Source organism: Hyperolius riggenbachi, chromosome 1, assembly GCF_040937935.1.
Source record: "Hyperolius riggenbachi isolate aHypRig1 chromosome 1, aHypRig1.pri, whole genome shotgun sequence".
NCBI classification, from domain to species: Eukaryota; Metazoa; Chordata; class Amphibia; order Anura; family Hyperoliidae; genus Hyperolius; species Hyperolius riggenbachi.
The window spans coordinates 527000364-527016439 of NC_090646.1; the positions used below are offsets into that span (position 1 = coordinate 527000364).

At 44.5% G+C, this 16076-nt stretch overlaps 1 protein-coding gene and 1 long non-coding RNA gene across 3 annotated transcripts in view; one reads left to right on the top strand and one right to left on the bottom strand.

Moving 5' to 3' along the window:
• NOS1 (nitric oxide synthase 1) overlaps positions 1 to 16076 on the bottom strand; it is a 459584-nt gene that overhangs the window by 279095 nt on the left and 164413 nt on the right. The window lies entirely within an intron of this gene.
• LOC137556463 (uncharacterized) overlaps positions 1 to 16076 on the top strand; it is a 59585-nt gene that overhangs the window by 15330 nt on the left and 28179 nt on the right. The window contains exons 2-3 of the long non-coding RNA XR_011029118.1: positions 4519 to 4623; positions 8648 to 8785. This is a non-coding gene — a long non-coding RNA (uncharacterized lncRNA). The remainder of the gene's footprint in view (positions 1 to 4518; positions 4624 to 8647; positions 8786 to 16076) is intronic.

Here is a 16076-nt window from a genome sequence, read left to right on the forward strand (position 1 = left end):
GATTTATCTGCATTGACAGCGTGGAAACACCGAGATACACTGCAGGTGTGCAACCTATCTGCTTGAGCATGCATTCTGCTGCTGCTGCTACTGGACCATAGAGTACCCATTTACGAAGACCCAAAAGTTTCTTTCTTAGGTGATAGCCATACACATTTGCATTGTGGTAGGGTTAGATTAAGTTCACACTGTCACAAAAAATGGTCAATTTATTGGTTTGCAAGGCAGCATATAAATGGACATACTAAGCACAGGATTCTTTCAGGTATGTCCATTGCCAATGGACCCCTTGTGTTGGTTCTGATGAGCCAACTGATGACCTGTGTGTTACATAATAATTCTAGACAGATGCCAGCCAAATCAATGAAAGCCTGTGAGAATGGACAGTCTCACTTGGCCAATGAGTGATGGACCAATGGGAATCCTCCCTGGGGATGGAGGATTCCTATTGGTTTGTGTCCATCCAATGGGCAAGCTCCAGCAGTATGCTTCTGCTGGGGCTCCCACTGGTACTGTGGCGCTTGTCCCCAGTGGCAGCAAAAGCATAAACCTGAGTGGTGGTGAAGAAAACTGAGCAGTGTGTGGTGACAGATGCACAGCGGTGCCTGTGTGGCCAGCTGTGATGGACTTTTGAGAGACCCTGGATATCTGTGATTCAGCTAAAATTACAGAGTTGCTGTAAATCGCATAATTTTTTTTACGCAGATTTCTGATTTCCGTTTTCTGAATTCCTATGGGAAATATTGATTTTCGATCAGAAACGCGGACATTTCAATTACGTGGAATCCGAATAAGCATCGCTAATCATTGCAGCCCAACTGTTGACTTGCGTTTATAGAATGCATGTCCAAATCCACTTTTAGACATACTTGACCCAGCCTCAGTGTTTGCACTGTTTTTGAGTAAGCCTGTTAGTAATGACCAGACAAGATTAATCTCACTTTCCACCCACAGAGCACCTTCCAGGCTTATATCACAGCCAGTAAATTCTACACTGAAGGTAAAAAACCAAATTATGAATACCCAACAGCCATGCTTAATATATTTCCCCTGCAGCAATCAATAACAATTTCTCTCTGAATAACACTGCTGCTCACACATTTAAAAACCTTTTACCTGGTTGTATTTATTCTCCCCTAGTTTGCAGTTTTGCCAGTTTCTCATTCTGTGACAATTGCATTAATAACCTATGAAACAATTCCGACCTTTCCTTCCTAAAGAAATGGCTTGATTTATTTGGATTAGTCACTGTGTGGATTTCTTGTGCAAACTATCGGAAAAGTAATTTGTTGGAGCAATATTTTTTGTAGACAAATACACATTACCCAGTTACATATGTATTTCACTTTAATGAATATTTTGACTAATAGATTTATTGGTTCGTATCCATCATTCCAGGTATGTGACTGTTTTTGCCATTAAAGATCACTTATTTCTGTAACACGTTTCTCATTTGTTCAGTTGCAATGTTTCAGCAGTAAATATTGAACATTGCAGATATTTGTCTGATTCTGGGGAAAAATACTCTTAGGCTGCTTTCACAGTGAGACGTTACAGGCGCACGTTAGTGCAGCCTGTAATGCACCCCACTGCACAGCAATGAAAAATCAATGGGCTGTTCACAGTGCCCACGTTGCGTTACATAGTAACGCTGCACGTTCGTTTGAAGTGCAGCATACTGTGCATTCTAGACTGTTTGCACATGCTCAGTATGGGTGTTTTTTTATTTTGTGGGCGGAGAGGAGGCGGGGAGAGGCCGCTATGTAGCCAGGCACATGGCTTCTTTATATTCACTGCACTTGCAGTGTTTACTTCCAGGAGCGGCCGCTGATTGGCTGGCGGGACCACGTGATGTGGAGAGCTCCGCTCACGTGGTCTCCGCAGCGCATCCGACAGAGCAGGCGCACCAAGAGCTGCTTCTATTGCGGCTCTTGGTAGCGTCCTCCTCAACCACCACCAGGCGTTGCGTTAGGGGCACATTATGCGACCATAACATCCCCTAAAACGCAAAGTCCTGGTGGGGCCTTAAGGTGCCCATACATCAGGCAATGATGGGTAGATTGACCAAGAGACACATCTCTCTCTGATCCAATCTGATTAGAGAGAGATCTGTCAGCTGTCCATACACCGCAGATCGATTTCCGATTGCATAAATGTGTATAAATGTACATGTGTGCAGTGTGCATGTGTGCGTTTATACATTACCTGTCCTGTGTCGCGGCGCCCGTCCATTTTCCGAATCCACTGCTCTTCCATTGCCGCATAAACGCGTGGCATGTGACATCACACACAGCCCAATGTGCTATGGGCTTGCAGCGTGTATGCAGCCATGGAAGAGTGGCGGATTAGGAAAACAGACAGACATCGCGACAAAGGACAGGTAATGTAAAAACGCACACATGCACATAGCACACATGTACATCTATACACCAGGAGGTTTTGTCGCGTACGTCGCTCGTCCTGATATCGCTTGCCGTTACCGCCGCGCACCCTATCGAGCATGTCGGCCCTACATCTTGCAGCATGTCTAACCAATACATGTGACCAATTTCGGCCCGAAATTGGTTGCATCGTCAATCGGGCATGCATTTGCCGGCATCGATTTTCATCTTTGTTGCTGCCAAATGTCCCTGGTGAGGGCAGCACAGACTGTACTTGTATATACCTAAAACTAGATGTTGCATATATACAGTGGCTTGCAAAAGTGTTCGGCCCCCTTGAAGTTTTCCACATTTTGTCATATTACTGCCACAATCAAAAGAATAAGAAATCCGGAAGGAAATCAGGAAGTAAAGCAACTAGTACCTCTTAGAAGCAGCGTCTGTGACTGTGAAAGGCAGTTGTACTCCTGCACAATTTCCAGTACAACCTCCTCTCTGCATGCACTCTCTCAGTGAAAAGCACACACACACACACACACACACACAACAATCACACTAGGGCCCGTTCACACCTATAATCGCAAAACGCCGGCGGTAAAGTTTTGCGGGAGTGATTTTCCCGCGATTAGCACAGAAAAATCACTGGACACTGCGGCGGTTTTGGAGTGATCGCGATTAGCTAATCACAATCGCTAAACGCGAAACGCTAATCGCCGGCAAACCGCTGTATACACACACACACAACACACACACAGTGAAGTGGAGTGGAGTGATCGCGATTAGCTAATCACAATCGCTAAACGCGAAACGCTAATCGCCGGCAAACCGCTGCATACACACACACACACACACACACTCACACACACACACTCTCACACACACACACACACACACGCACACACACACAGTGAAGTGGAGTGGAGTGATCGCGATTAGCTAATCACAATCGCTAAACGCGAAACGCTAATCGCCGGCAAACCGCTGTATACACACACACACACACACACACACACACACACACACACACACACACACACACACACAAATTCTGAATGCATTCTCTCTTACACACACACATTAGAATAACTCCCTCTCCCCAATGCAAAGTACAATTCCTCATCTGCACAAAGCCTTGTTACCCCAGTACGAAATCCTTTAATTCCTGCTGTACCTGACAAGTAGGTCCACTGTACAGCGATTATTTCTAAAACTGTAACCTGGTACGATCACTAATGGGTATTCCAAGACAGAGTGCAATTAAGCATCTGCAAAGGCTTTTACCATGACTTCTAACATCAGAATGACATCAGAGAGACTGAGGATACACAGCATTTATAAGGATGCTGCATTTATAAGGATGCTGTACATATTGTGAATATCACAAACAAGATGCCAACATTCATGTAGGGGAAAAATAAGCAGCTAAATCCTCTATGAAAAACTGTAACATAAGAAACAATAGTGGTCTTTTCACAAAATACTGGTAAAATATCCATGCACATACAGTGCACATACATTTTACTAGACATTGTGAAAATTACATAACAAATACATTACGCACGTTGCATATCTCGCCTTATATGCACAATGCGTAATTTGCTTGTAAAACATGCACGTTTTGTAGTTTTGGTAGTGATTATTAAAAAAAGAAATGTCAATGAAAATGGCTTGAATGCAGGGGCGTAGCAATAGGGGTTGCAGAGGTAGCCACCCCATAGGGGCCCTTGGGCCAGAGGGGCCCCGAAGGGCCCTCCCTCAACAACAGCATTAGCTCTCTATTGGTCCTGTGCTCACAATAATCACTTCTATAGATACTATGAATAGTGGCAATTATTAACAAACTGTTCCCCATCCCCTTCTTGCACCTCAGACACTGTAGTTGCCATTGGCAGGTTTTGGTGCGTCGTTTCAATTGCTATGTATAGAGTGCTTGGGGGGGGCCCATGTAAAACTTGCATCGGGGCCCACAACTCCTTAGCTACGCCACTGCTTGAATGGTCATGCTATGCGAAAAAGATTGCTACAGTCTTAGTGTTCAGTTATGTAAGAGGCCTTATACTGTAACTGTCATGCAATGTATTGTGGTTACATTATACTGCTATGAATGCAGAAATCTTACCTGTTTCCATGTGTTTAGTTTACAGGAATTCCAAATCTCTCCCATAGGTGGCAGTGATCCTTCACTATTATCCAGCTGCAGGATGTGTGTTTACAGAAACCTGCTATACATCCTGGTGAAAGGGTATGCCTCTCCACAAAAACCTCACAGAATGCAATACTTATGATAATAGCTAGAATATCTATTACCATAGGAGATTCAGAGGACCAAGGTTAACTAGCCTTCTGTGTTACTATCGCTCACCTTTTCAGTAACTACAGTTAGAATCTTTAGATTTATGTAGTCTGTATGCCTCATTTATACATACATTATGCAATGTAATGTTATCACTGTAGGAGTATGTGGATGAAGTTTCTTTGTTATGCCTTTTTCTTTACATTGCTGAAAAGAAGTAGCACATTAACCCATTTCACTTATACTATTGTACATAGTGTGTGTCTAGGATGCCTGACACTGAAAGTTAAGGTGCAACTCTAACTCCAACACACATTCCATCCTGACCCTTCACTGATAAGCTTTGTTTTAAATCTTAAAAAAAAAAAAACAGCCATAAGCATGCAAGTAAATGTAAAAAGTTGTTATAATCCTGATAACATCATCTTTCTAGTTCCACTGCAGTATGCTAGCAGCAGGGCTATTATGCTGGGAATACACCATGAGTTTTTTCAGCAGATTTACTGGTCGACCAATTTTCTGATCATTTTTCTGATCGATTTCCATTCACTTCTATAAAAAAAATAAACGATCAGAAAAACTATCGAAATCAGATCAGACCTGTCAGAAATTATCTATCGAGCCATCTATCTGCCAAAAAAACTCATTGTATATTCGCAGCATTAGGAGGAGATGGTGCTGCCTCCTGCACCAACAACTTATTGGACACAAGACTACACTTCCCATTATTCCTAATAGCGATGGTTAGCTACTGACATTAACCATTTCCGCCGCCCGGACGTGAAGCTCAAGTCCGGGCGGCAGCTCTGCAGCGCTCCCGCGCTTGGGCGCGCTCCCACCCGCGATCGCGTTGTGTCCCCCGGTAGCCCTGGGATCAGTGAAAGGGAACATGGTTCCCGATCACCGATCCCTTTCCCCCGAAGAAAAAACGAAGCGCTCACCTGTGAGGCTTCAGTTTTTCTGCCCGGACAGATTTCCGCATCTCCCTTGTACTTCCGCTTAGCGAGAGGGTAAACAAAAATGAAGGTGGCCATCTTGTGGCCAAATAGTAAAACTACAGCTACACATTTTTTACATTACAGTTTACACATATAACAATATTAAAAATGACCTGTTTATGTACCACACCAAAATATTAACCAAATAAAAATTTGAATGGAAAAAAAAATTACAATAAAAAAAAAAAAAGACAAACTTTTTAAATATGCATTTGAAGGGGGTATACTACAAACATTTTTTAAATTATAAGCTTGTAAATAGTGATGGATGCAAAACGGAAACAATGCACCTTTATTTCCAAATAAAATATTGGCGCCATACATTGCGATAGGGACAAAATTTAAATGGTATAATAACCGAGACATACGGGCAAATAAAATGCATAGGTTTTAATTATGGTAGCGTGGATTATTTTAAAGCTATAATGGCCGAAAACTGAGAAATAATTAATTTTTTCCATTTTTTTCTTATTAACCCTGTTAAAATGCATTTACGGTAAAGTGGCTCTTAGCAAAATGTACCACCCACAGAAAGCCTATTTAGTGGCGGAAAAAACAAGATATAGATCAATAAATTGTGATAAGTAGTGATAAAGTTATTAGCGAATGAATGGGAGGTGAAAATTGCTCCAATGCATAAGGTGAAAAATCCCCGCGGGCTGAAACGGTTAATGAATCCTGATGGCTGTTTCTAGCTTTGGTGGCCACCTCATGACAACAAATAAAACCTATACCAAAGCAGGAATGCCCAGGGAGGTTTATTCTTACAAAATTTCATAAGAAAAAATTGAGACGTAACAAACAATTATAGGTACAACCAAAACTACCTTTTTCATATTATCCTGTGTTTCTTACGTTTTAACTTTAAACGGTCAGTTGTTGTTATTTTGGTTGCAATGAAGAGATGTTGGTGAGTTGCATCAAAAGCTTGCTTTTTTATGGACTCCACTGCTGCACACCACCAAATTACCAAGAAGAGAAACGAAACTAAAGGAAGTTCTAATAAATTCACCATTTAAAGCAGAAGGCATACATTTAAAACGGCATTCTCGTTTAGCACATTTAAAGTAAAATAAATATTTGTGAAAAATGTACTTGTCTGACTGTCACACTGATTTTTTTGTCTTTTGTCTTTAATAGTCTGTGTTACACACTGAGAACAAACATGAACACAATATGGATAGGTAATCTAAAATATCTTATGCTGGGAATACTCGGTTCGATTCTGAGCCATTTAGAAGGCTCAATAGATCATTTCCGACATATCCGATCTACCGCCCGATCATTTCCGTGCTCGATTCCGCATTGAGGACAATGGAAAAAGATAAGAAAAATGAGGGAAAGATGAGAGAATCGGCTGCGGAATCGAGCGGGGAATCGATTGGGGGGGAAGAATCGAGTGCCAAAATCGAGCCGTGTATGCCCAGCATTAGATTTGAATCACCTGACCCAAAACAGCTGTGTGAGAGAGATTTTGAGGTTTAGTGGGTGTGGCTGTGGCTGCAGACAGGATTGTGTCATCCTTCTTTTTATAATACAAGATGGAAGGCACAGATTGAATTTTTTTGAGAAGATTGCAGCCTGTAATAGTGACTTTTATCGCTGAGGTTATTAAGGCCTGCTCCCCCTTTCTCTTCTGCAGAGTAGCATGGCAGAGCAGCTCTGCATTGAGTCTCTTCTTCTTCATAGCAGCCGCATACTCTATGCCTGAATACCATTGGCTCCTGATCACATGACATCCTTAGGATGGCATAGCAGCAAAGAGCGTGTGGCTGCTGAAAAGAGGAGGAGACCTAATGCAATACTGGAGCAGGTAAATATTACTCTGGCCAGTTACACCCCACCCCGCAGAGTTAGCACAACAGTGTTGGTGTTCGCCATTAAAGAAATCCTGCCACACGAGGAAAGACCAGTTCTGAAAAGCTGTAGTACAGAGTGAGGTACTACAGAAGTTGTTTTTACTTTTTATATTCATACTGCCTGTGCGGATTCATGACACTTCATTTAAATCTCTGACACGTCTATAGAAAGCTGCACAGACTACGCAACAGAGCAAAAGTTCCTAAAAAGGCTCTGTGCCTATGCATCATATATAATTACTGTATTTAGTATGAGTGAATTTTGCAGTACAAAAAAAAATTATAAAATGTATTTTTTTTTTAGCAAAATACAATTTCGCTATCTAATTTATGAATTTCTTCACAATAATACGTAAACTTCTTTCACTTAATGTATAAAACAGACCGCTTCTGGGACCTGATTCACTAAACCGTGATAACTCAAATATCACACCTTATCAAAGATATCACACCTTATCAGAGTAGAAATTGAGCGATACAACTTATGCCTGCTAATTGGCAATGGCACTCGTCCTGCCCTGAGCCCCTGCGGGTTCGTAGCACTTGCTAAACTACTCTGATAAGGCGTGTTAACTTTGATATAGTGTGATATCTTTAATAAGGTGTGATATTTGAGTTAGCATGGTTTAGTGAATCAAGCCCCATTAGTGAGGTTTGTAAACAAAGTGGGCATAGGAGGGGAAGGTCAGGCATTACTTACCTTCGGGGGGAGGGGGGGGGGGGGGTTCTCCCTAGCCTCTTGTATCTGTGAGGTGTCCCATCTCCCCCAGAGAGACCTGCAGCTGCAGCAGTTTGAAGCACCCATGGCAGTATCGCATGTCCCCAAATGGCGCAATGCATGTGGGACTGGGGAGATGTAGTCTTTTGATGTGAGTACATTTACCATCCAGAAGATGCAAGCATGCATTGCAGTGGCCGGGAATGTGCAACATTGTCACAGGTTATTCAAACTGCTAGAGCTGCAAGTCTCCCTGGAGAAGATGAAAGAGCTCAGACAGACTGGGGGGAGGGGGGGGGTTGAGAAGCCCCCAGCAGTATTAGAGCAAGGTCTTAAAGTAGATCTGGATGTGAACTGTTTACAATCATAATACATAACCATATTTTTTCTTCTTCTAGGCTCCACCGACTTGAAATCCTGCTGAAGTGGAGTTCTGCACTGACCCCTACAGGATGGACATTCAGGGCTGCCTCATACTTCACCTGACTGAGTGCCACCAATCAGGAGGTCTAAGCCGAACGCTCTGTCAGCCACAGGTGATTCCCATGCATGGTGCATCATCATGTTCATGCATAAGTGTGACAGGGTAATTCCTAGAGCGTGAAGGCCAAAGGGGGGTGCCAAGACAAGCAGCAACTGGCACACACAGTAATGCTTATCCGATTCAATTCAATTATTTTTATTTTCTCAGGAGAGGATAGGTGCACTTTAAATAGCTAGCAAAGGGTTTATTGAATCTAATAGGACACAGTTTTGTTTTCAGGAAGTACCCTTGGGTCAGCTACAGTATACTTATTTCTAGACATCTTTGCTACAATAAGTAGGGCAGGCTGTGCATTTGAGTTCAATGCAAATAATGACTTTGTATTTTTCGAAATGTTAAGTAAAGATAAGATGCAGAGCCACCAAAATAAAGCACCTTGGGTAATGTTTTCCTAATCTTCTTCAAGCTGTTTTATTGCTTCACCGTTCCTGAACATGATGTTCGTCTGTTAAATAGTCTGAAAAGCCAGTTTGCTTTCTATTAGCTGTAAGTGTGCAGTTTTTTTCTTCCTAGTGAGCATTGATACAAATGTGAATAAAGCTGGAAAACAAAAGTTATGTAGCTCCCTCTAAAACTCATAGAGTTAAAGTGCTGAAAGGAGAAACCTTTAGAGGCAAAAACACGTTTAATTGATGTTTTGCATAACGATAAAAAGGCTGAGAACAGAGAGGTGTCAAGTTTGCTGCAGTAGATATTCTGACGGGTCTTGGAGTGTATTGGGAGCACCTGCACGCTTTGAGAGACTGGAGAGGCTGCTTACCCTGCAACTGCATGCAGAGTTCTTCTATACATCTCAAGCAACCAGGGACAGGAGGCACAGAAAGGAACGTTCCTGAGGGCACTTGTTAACAAAGCTATTAGGATTCAAGAGAAAAAAAACTCACATGGCTCTGTATACAGATATAAAAGACTAGGTTGTAGAAAGTATGCAGGTGTTTGGCACCCTCAATGTTCCATTCAGAGGGAAACCTAATCATCAAGATGCTTTATAGCTTAACCCTTACTATTACCAAACTATCCAGGTTCCCGAAAATATGAAATACAGGGGCATAATGACATCTCCCCCCCCCCCCCTGTCCAATCTTTAATGGGGATCCTGCAATTTTCTCGCCCCTTTCTCAGTCTTTCCTTGCTGACCTCCACAGCCTTTGGGTACATATGACCTCCACAGCCTGGGGGTCCATCTGACATGGGTCATATAGAAAGTGTGGTCACCATGATCATTCCAGACAATAACAAGTGACCCGACACTTACTCTAGAAGATGGACCCCTGTATTGGAGGTAGGAAGAGTAAGTACTTAGGGTACTTCTTAGTTACACATTTGAGGTCCATGTGAGATCTGGGCAGGATGAGGTAGCTAAGTGCTTAGCATTTTTATCTTGCAGCACTAGTGTTCTGTGTCAAGTCAAATCTAGGACTCGGTCTGAATGGAGTTGGTGTTTTCTCCTCTTGTTTGTGCTAGTTTCCTTCCTGTATTCTTGTTTCCACTCACAACCAAAAAAAGATACTGGTGGCTTTAATTGCTTCCCTCAGAAACTTCCCCAAAACCATATATATTGATGAAGAGTACATGTGCAATGGCTTATCAGACTTTCCTTCTGCACACAAAGGCAGTACATTCAGCAAATATTCAGTCCTGCAAGTCACTCATAGAACTATGTAAATACATATGTACACACTAACATTTATAAACGTGAATGTGAAAGAAAAAGTGGCTGCAACAAGGCCCAAAAGGGATGTGCCCCTAAGTAAAGGTCAGCTATACCTCAGCATATGACCATACTACATTATTATTATTTATTTTATGTATAAAACACCAAATGTGCAATAAATAGGGGTGATACACAGCACTAGATCATACAAGAATACAAAGTACAAGATCATGCAATGGAGTGATGGTCTTAGAGAACAAGTAGTTCAAGTCAGTCTGGGGAAATGAGCATGATGATGATGAGGGTACATGATTAATGAGGATGAACTGGAGGAGGACCCTGCCAAAGGCTTACAATCTAAAGGAGAGGGTAGGGATACATGAGGTAGGGGATTGGTGAATAGGTGCTCAGTCAGTAGGGAGGATTAGGGCATTGGTGAGGGAGAGTAGGTCAGCATGAAGAGGAGCCTACACTCCCTCATCAAAGTACCTATACCTCTCTGCTAGTGTTGGGCGAACATCTAGATGTTCGGGTTCGGGCCGAACAGGCCGAACATGGCCGCGATGTTCGGGTGTTCGACCCGAACTCCGAACATAATGGAAGTCAATGGGGACCCGAACTTTTGTGGTTTGTAAAGCCTCCTTACATGCTACATACCCCAAATTAGCAGGGTATGTGCACCTTGGGAGTGGGTACAAGAGGAAAAAAAATATTTGAAAAAGAGCTTATAGTTTTTGAGAAAATTGATTGTAAAGTTTCAAAGGAAAAACTGTCTTTTAAATGTGGAAAATGTCATGTTTCTTTGGACAGGTAACATGCTTTTTGTCGCCATGCAGTCATAAATGTAATACAGAGAAGAGGTTCCAGGAAAAGGGACCGGTAACGGTAACCCAGCAGCAGCAGCACACGTGATGGAACAGGAGCAGGCGCAGGAGGAGAAGGCCATGCTTTTTGAGACACAACAACCCAGGCCTTGCATGAGGACAAGAAGCGTGCGGATAGCATGCTTTTTACCGCCATGCAGTCATAAATGTAATAAAGATAAGAGGTTCAATAAACAGGGACCGGGCGTCAACGCTAACCCAGCAGCAGCAGATGTGATGGAACAGGAGGAGGCGCAGGAGGAGAAGGCCACGCTTTCAGGTGCAACTCAGGCCTTGCATGAGGACAAAAAAATGTGTGCGCAAAGCAATGCAATGAGTAGTTTTCAGGACACAATGGGCTATTCGGAGGAGCTATTCCCACCCCCACAATCTTCTACTTGTGAAAGGTCAATGGAACAGCCACAAATGTTGTGCCCGGATTCACAACCTTTTTCTGTGGAAAATGCACCTCGCACTGAAATGCAAGGCGAGGCCGAGGATGAACATGACGTCAACAACTCAACATGACGCAAAATGGGGGCGGAACAGAAAGCTGCTTTCAATGTTTTGAAGGCCTTAATTGCCTCCGGTGGCCAGTTAGATGCATCATTCATCACACCCAAATCCCAGAGCAATGTGTGCAGGAATTTGAATCTCAGGAGGTGTACCGAGATCATCTGGACAAGTGACCAAGTGACAAAGTGACCAGTGACAAAGTGACAAAGTGACAAAATGACAAAGTGACAAGTGACAAGTGACAAAATGACAAAGTGACAAGTGACAAAGTGAGAAGTGACAAGTGACAAAGTGACAAGTGACAAAATGACAAAGTGACAAGTGACAAAGTGAGAAGTGACAAGTGACAAAGTGAGAAGTGACAAAATGACAAAGTGACAAGTGACAAAGTGAGAAGTGACAAGTGACAAAGTGACAAGTGACAAAATGACAAAGTGACCAGTGACAAAGTGACCAGTGACAAAGTGACAACTGACAAAGTGACAAAATGACAAAGTGACAAAGTGACAAAGTGACCAGTGACAAAGTGACAACTGAGAGGTTGTTCTGGGGAGCTCCACTGCACTCAGTCGCATATGAGGAGAGGTCTCGTCGGGACTGCTGATCCTCCTCAGCTTGCTCAAAGCCTTGAGGGTTCCTGAAGATCCTCTGCTTGGAGTTCGCCGGGGTTCAGCTTGGTGTCGGGGTCGGCGGCGTCCTCCTCACTCCAACGTGGCAGATCTTCTGTTGAAGGAAAAAAAAAAAACATTGTTAAAAGTCCAGTACCGCTTCTGAAGGACTCACCAAGAGATGCAGGAGCGCTTCAATCTAGCGCACCATCGCTCGCTGGGTGATGTCCCTGCCTACGCGCTGGAATTCTACGCTGCACATGCTAGCACGCTTTTGCGCAGTGTCGAGGCGCATTCCAGCAGCTAGTAGCTACCAAGCTTCTGTGGATCTGATTGGGCCACCATGTTGGATCTCTGCCAAGTCCTCCAAAATTTTGAGCAATCCACGTTGCGTGACTGAGCAGTGACAACTCTACAGTCAGCATTACAATACCACTGCTGTGTTTACTGAAGAAATCAATGTTGAAGATGGAAACCGCTGGCATGATGCAAGTGGGGGATTCTGAAGATGAAAACGATCAGCGTGATGATACCAACATCAGGCAACCTGCCTCAGGAAACGCTGGTCCCAGCTATGACAAAGAACAGGACGAGGAACAGCTGGAGCAGGAATTGGATGCCCCCACTGCCGAGGGACAGAGCGGTGCACGTTGGACTTCCACAATTTAGCGGGAAAGGACAGCAGAAGAGGAAGAAAGTGATGCTGGTGACGAATATGGTGCATCACAACAATCACAACGCTTACAAGAACATGAAGATAGAGGAGTCTGGCAGGACTCTCTGGCACACATGGCTCAATTCATGCTAGACTGCATTGAACGCGGCCCGCGCATTATTCACTATTCATTATTATTCATTATTCTGGAATCTGGACAACACCAATTACTGGGTTTATACCCAGTTTATACAAACACAATGTTAAAAAACTGATTGAAGAAAGTGTCAGACAGGTCAAAAATGGAACAATTCCAGCAGGCCCTTGAGGATGGAGACTTTAGAGAGGAGATTGACATCCTCCTCCTTCTCTAGCCAGTTGTACGCCGACAGACTGACTTCAGCAAACCCAGGAGGACCAGGAGGGCAGCAAAGAACACAAGCTGCTGCTAGTGCCCAAAAGGGAATGGTATTGGCAGTGTCCTTGGAGTGGGAACATTTTCTGACACCCATGCAGCAGCCCACAGAACAGCAATCGGGCAGTTCCACGTCCTCCAACACCAATCGCCTAGAGAAGATGGTCAAGGTCCAGGACTACATGTCAGATGGCGTAGCTGTGTTGAACAATCCATCTGCAGACAGACGGTGAGTGTGACAGGCAGCACAGAAGGACCATGGCAACTCACTCATAGTACCACAGTTTGATAGTGCTGCCCAAAAAATTATATGGATCCGTGGACCCGGGCACTGCAGGCAGTACTGGGAAGTGGGAACGCAGATTTTAGTACCTAAACACACGATACAACATGTTTTCCGGGGTCGGACTCTGAGGCACATACAGATGGTCCCGATCATCATCCTCATCATACAACTCTTCTCCTGAGTCTGACCCACCCACCACCTCTGCCACCCCAACATCCCCAGACACAGACCCCTCATCGTCCTCAACATTAACTTGGGATGCTGGCCTGAGCCCGACCTCCTCCTCCACATCAGGCCCCATCATCTCCTCAATGGCAGCCCTCATTAATCGTTCTGGCGACGGACCGATGGACACAACATTCTCCTCCGGAGAGGGCTGCTGCTGACCACTGGCTGCTGTAGTGGATGTTATAGCTTGCGTGGGGCGTTGGCTGTTGCTGTTGTTGGGAGTGCTGCTCACAGCGGAGGTCTCTGAGGAACTCATGGTGAGCTCATATAGTGGTTGGCGGTGAGTGGAGTATTACTGATCCCAGCAATATACACACTGACTGGCAGAGTACGCAATGCTATATAGTCTGGCTGAGCGGTGTACACAGAGTGGCAGTACACACAATGCTATATAGTCTGGCTGAGCCGTGTACACAGAGTGGCAGTACACACAATGCTATATAGTCTGGCTGAGCGGTGTACACAGAGTGGCAGTACACACAATGCTATATAGTCTGGCTGAGCCGTGTACACAGAGTGGCAGTAAACACAATGCTATATATAGCGTGGCTGAGCGAGGTACACAGTGGCAGTACACACAATGCTATATAGTCAGGCTAAGCCGTGTACACAGAGTGTCAGAAAACACAATGCTATATATAGCGTGGCTGAGCGAGGTGCACAGTGGCAGTACACACAATGCTATATAGCCAGGCTAAGCCGTGTACACAGAGTGTCAGAAAACACAATGCTATATATAGCGTGGCTGAGCGAGGTGCACAGTGGCAGTACACACAATGCTATATTAGTCAGGCTAAGCCGTGTACACAGAGTGTCAGAAAACACAATGCTATATATAGCGTGGCTGAGCGAGGTGCACAGTGGCAGTACACACAATGCTATATTAGTCAGGCTAAGCCGTGTACACAGAGTGTCAGAAAACACAATGCTATATATATAGCGTGGCTGAGCGAGGTACACAGTGGCAGTAAACAATGCTATATATAGTGTGGCTGAGCGAGCGGTGTACTACTGTTCCCAGCAGCGACACACAATGACTGGGCGGGACCCTGGCTAGCGTGGCTGGAGAGCGAACTACCCTGCCTGCCTACCCAAAGCTAAACCCACAGACAAATGGCGGAGATATGACGTGGTTCGGGTATTTATTTACCCGAACCACGTGACCGTTCGGCCAATCAGAGCGCGTTCGGGCCCGAACCACGTGACCCATTCGGCCAATCACAGCGCTAGCCGAACGTTCGGGGAACGTTCGGCCATGCGCTCTTAGTTCGGCCATGTGGCCGAACGGTTTGGCCGAGCACCGTCAGGTGTTCGGCCGAACTCGAACATCACCCGAACAGGGTGATGTTCTGCAGAACCCGAACAGTGGCGAACACTGTTCGCCCAACACTACTCTCTGCTGAGCATCCATTCACCTGTCCCCACCCCCTCCCTTTAAGCCCTTGACAGGGGACTACCCCCTCCCCCTTCCCCAGTATGGGTATTTGAAAGTAACCCCATTTACAAACCCACACACCTCAAACACAGCCTGGCAAATCTCATCAAAAGGCTAATGTGGGTGGGGGTTAGAGGGGTTGGGAGGGTTGGAATTTTTAGTACATATGAAGAACTAATGATACAACAGGAGAGAGTGATCACAATAATCCACTAATTTACAAACAGTTAAAATGTATAACTGTATCATTTTCTTTTCATGCTATAAAGACTTGTGCACGTGTGTGTCATATTACTTCATGGATCATTTAAAGGATACCAGATGTCTAACAAAACCTAAAATGGAGTGGGTAGGGGAGTAAGAGCTAATACTTACCACTCCTTCCGTTACACTTAGTCAGCTATTCTCCCGTAACCCTTCCCAGTCTTCTCCGTCCGTCTGCAGGCTGCTACATCATTATGCACAGCCACGGGGAAGCAGAAAGGACATACTGCACATGCGTGGTGCAGTATGTCCGGAAGACAAGTCAGGAGAGTCGTCTGACTTGCGGTGATGGGCGGAGAAGACCGGGAAGGATTACGGGAGAACGGCAGCTGACTGAGCAGAACAAAAGGAGCAGTAAT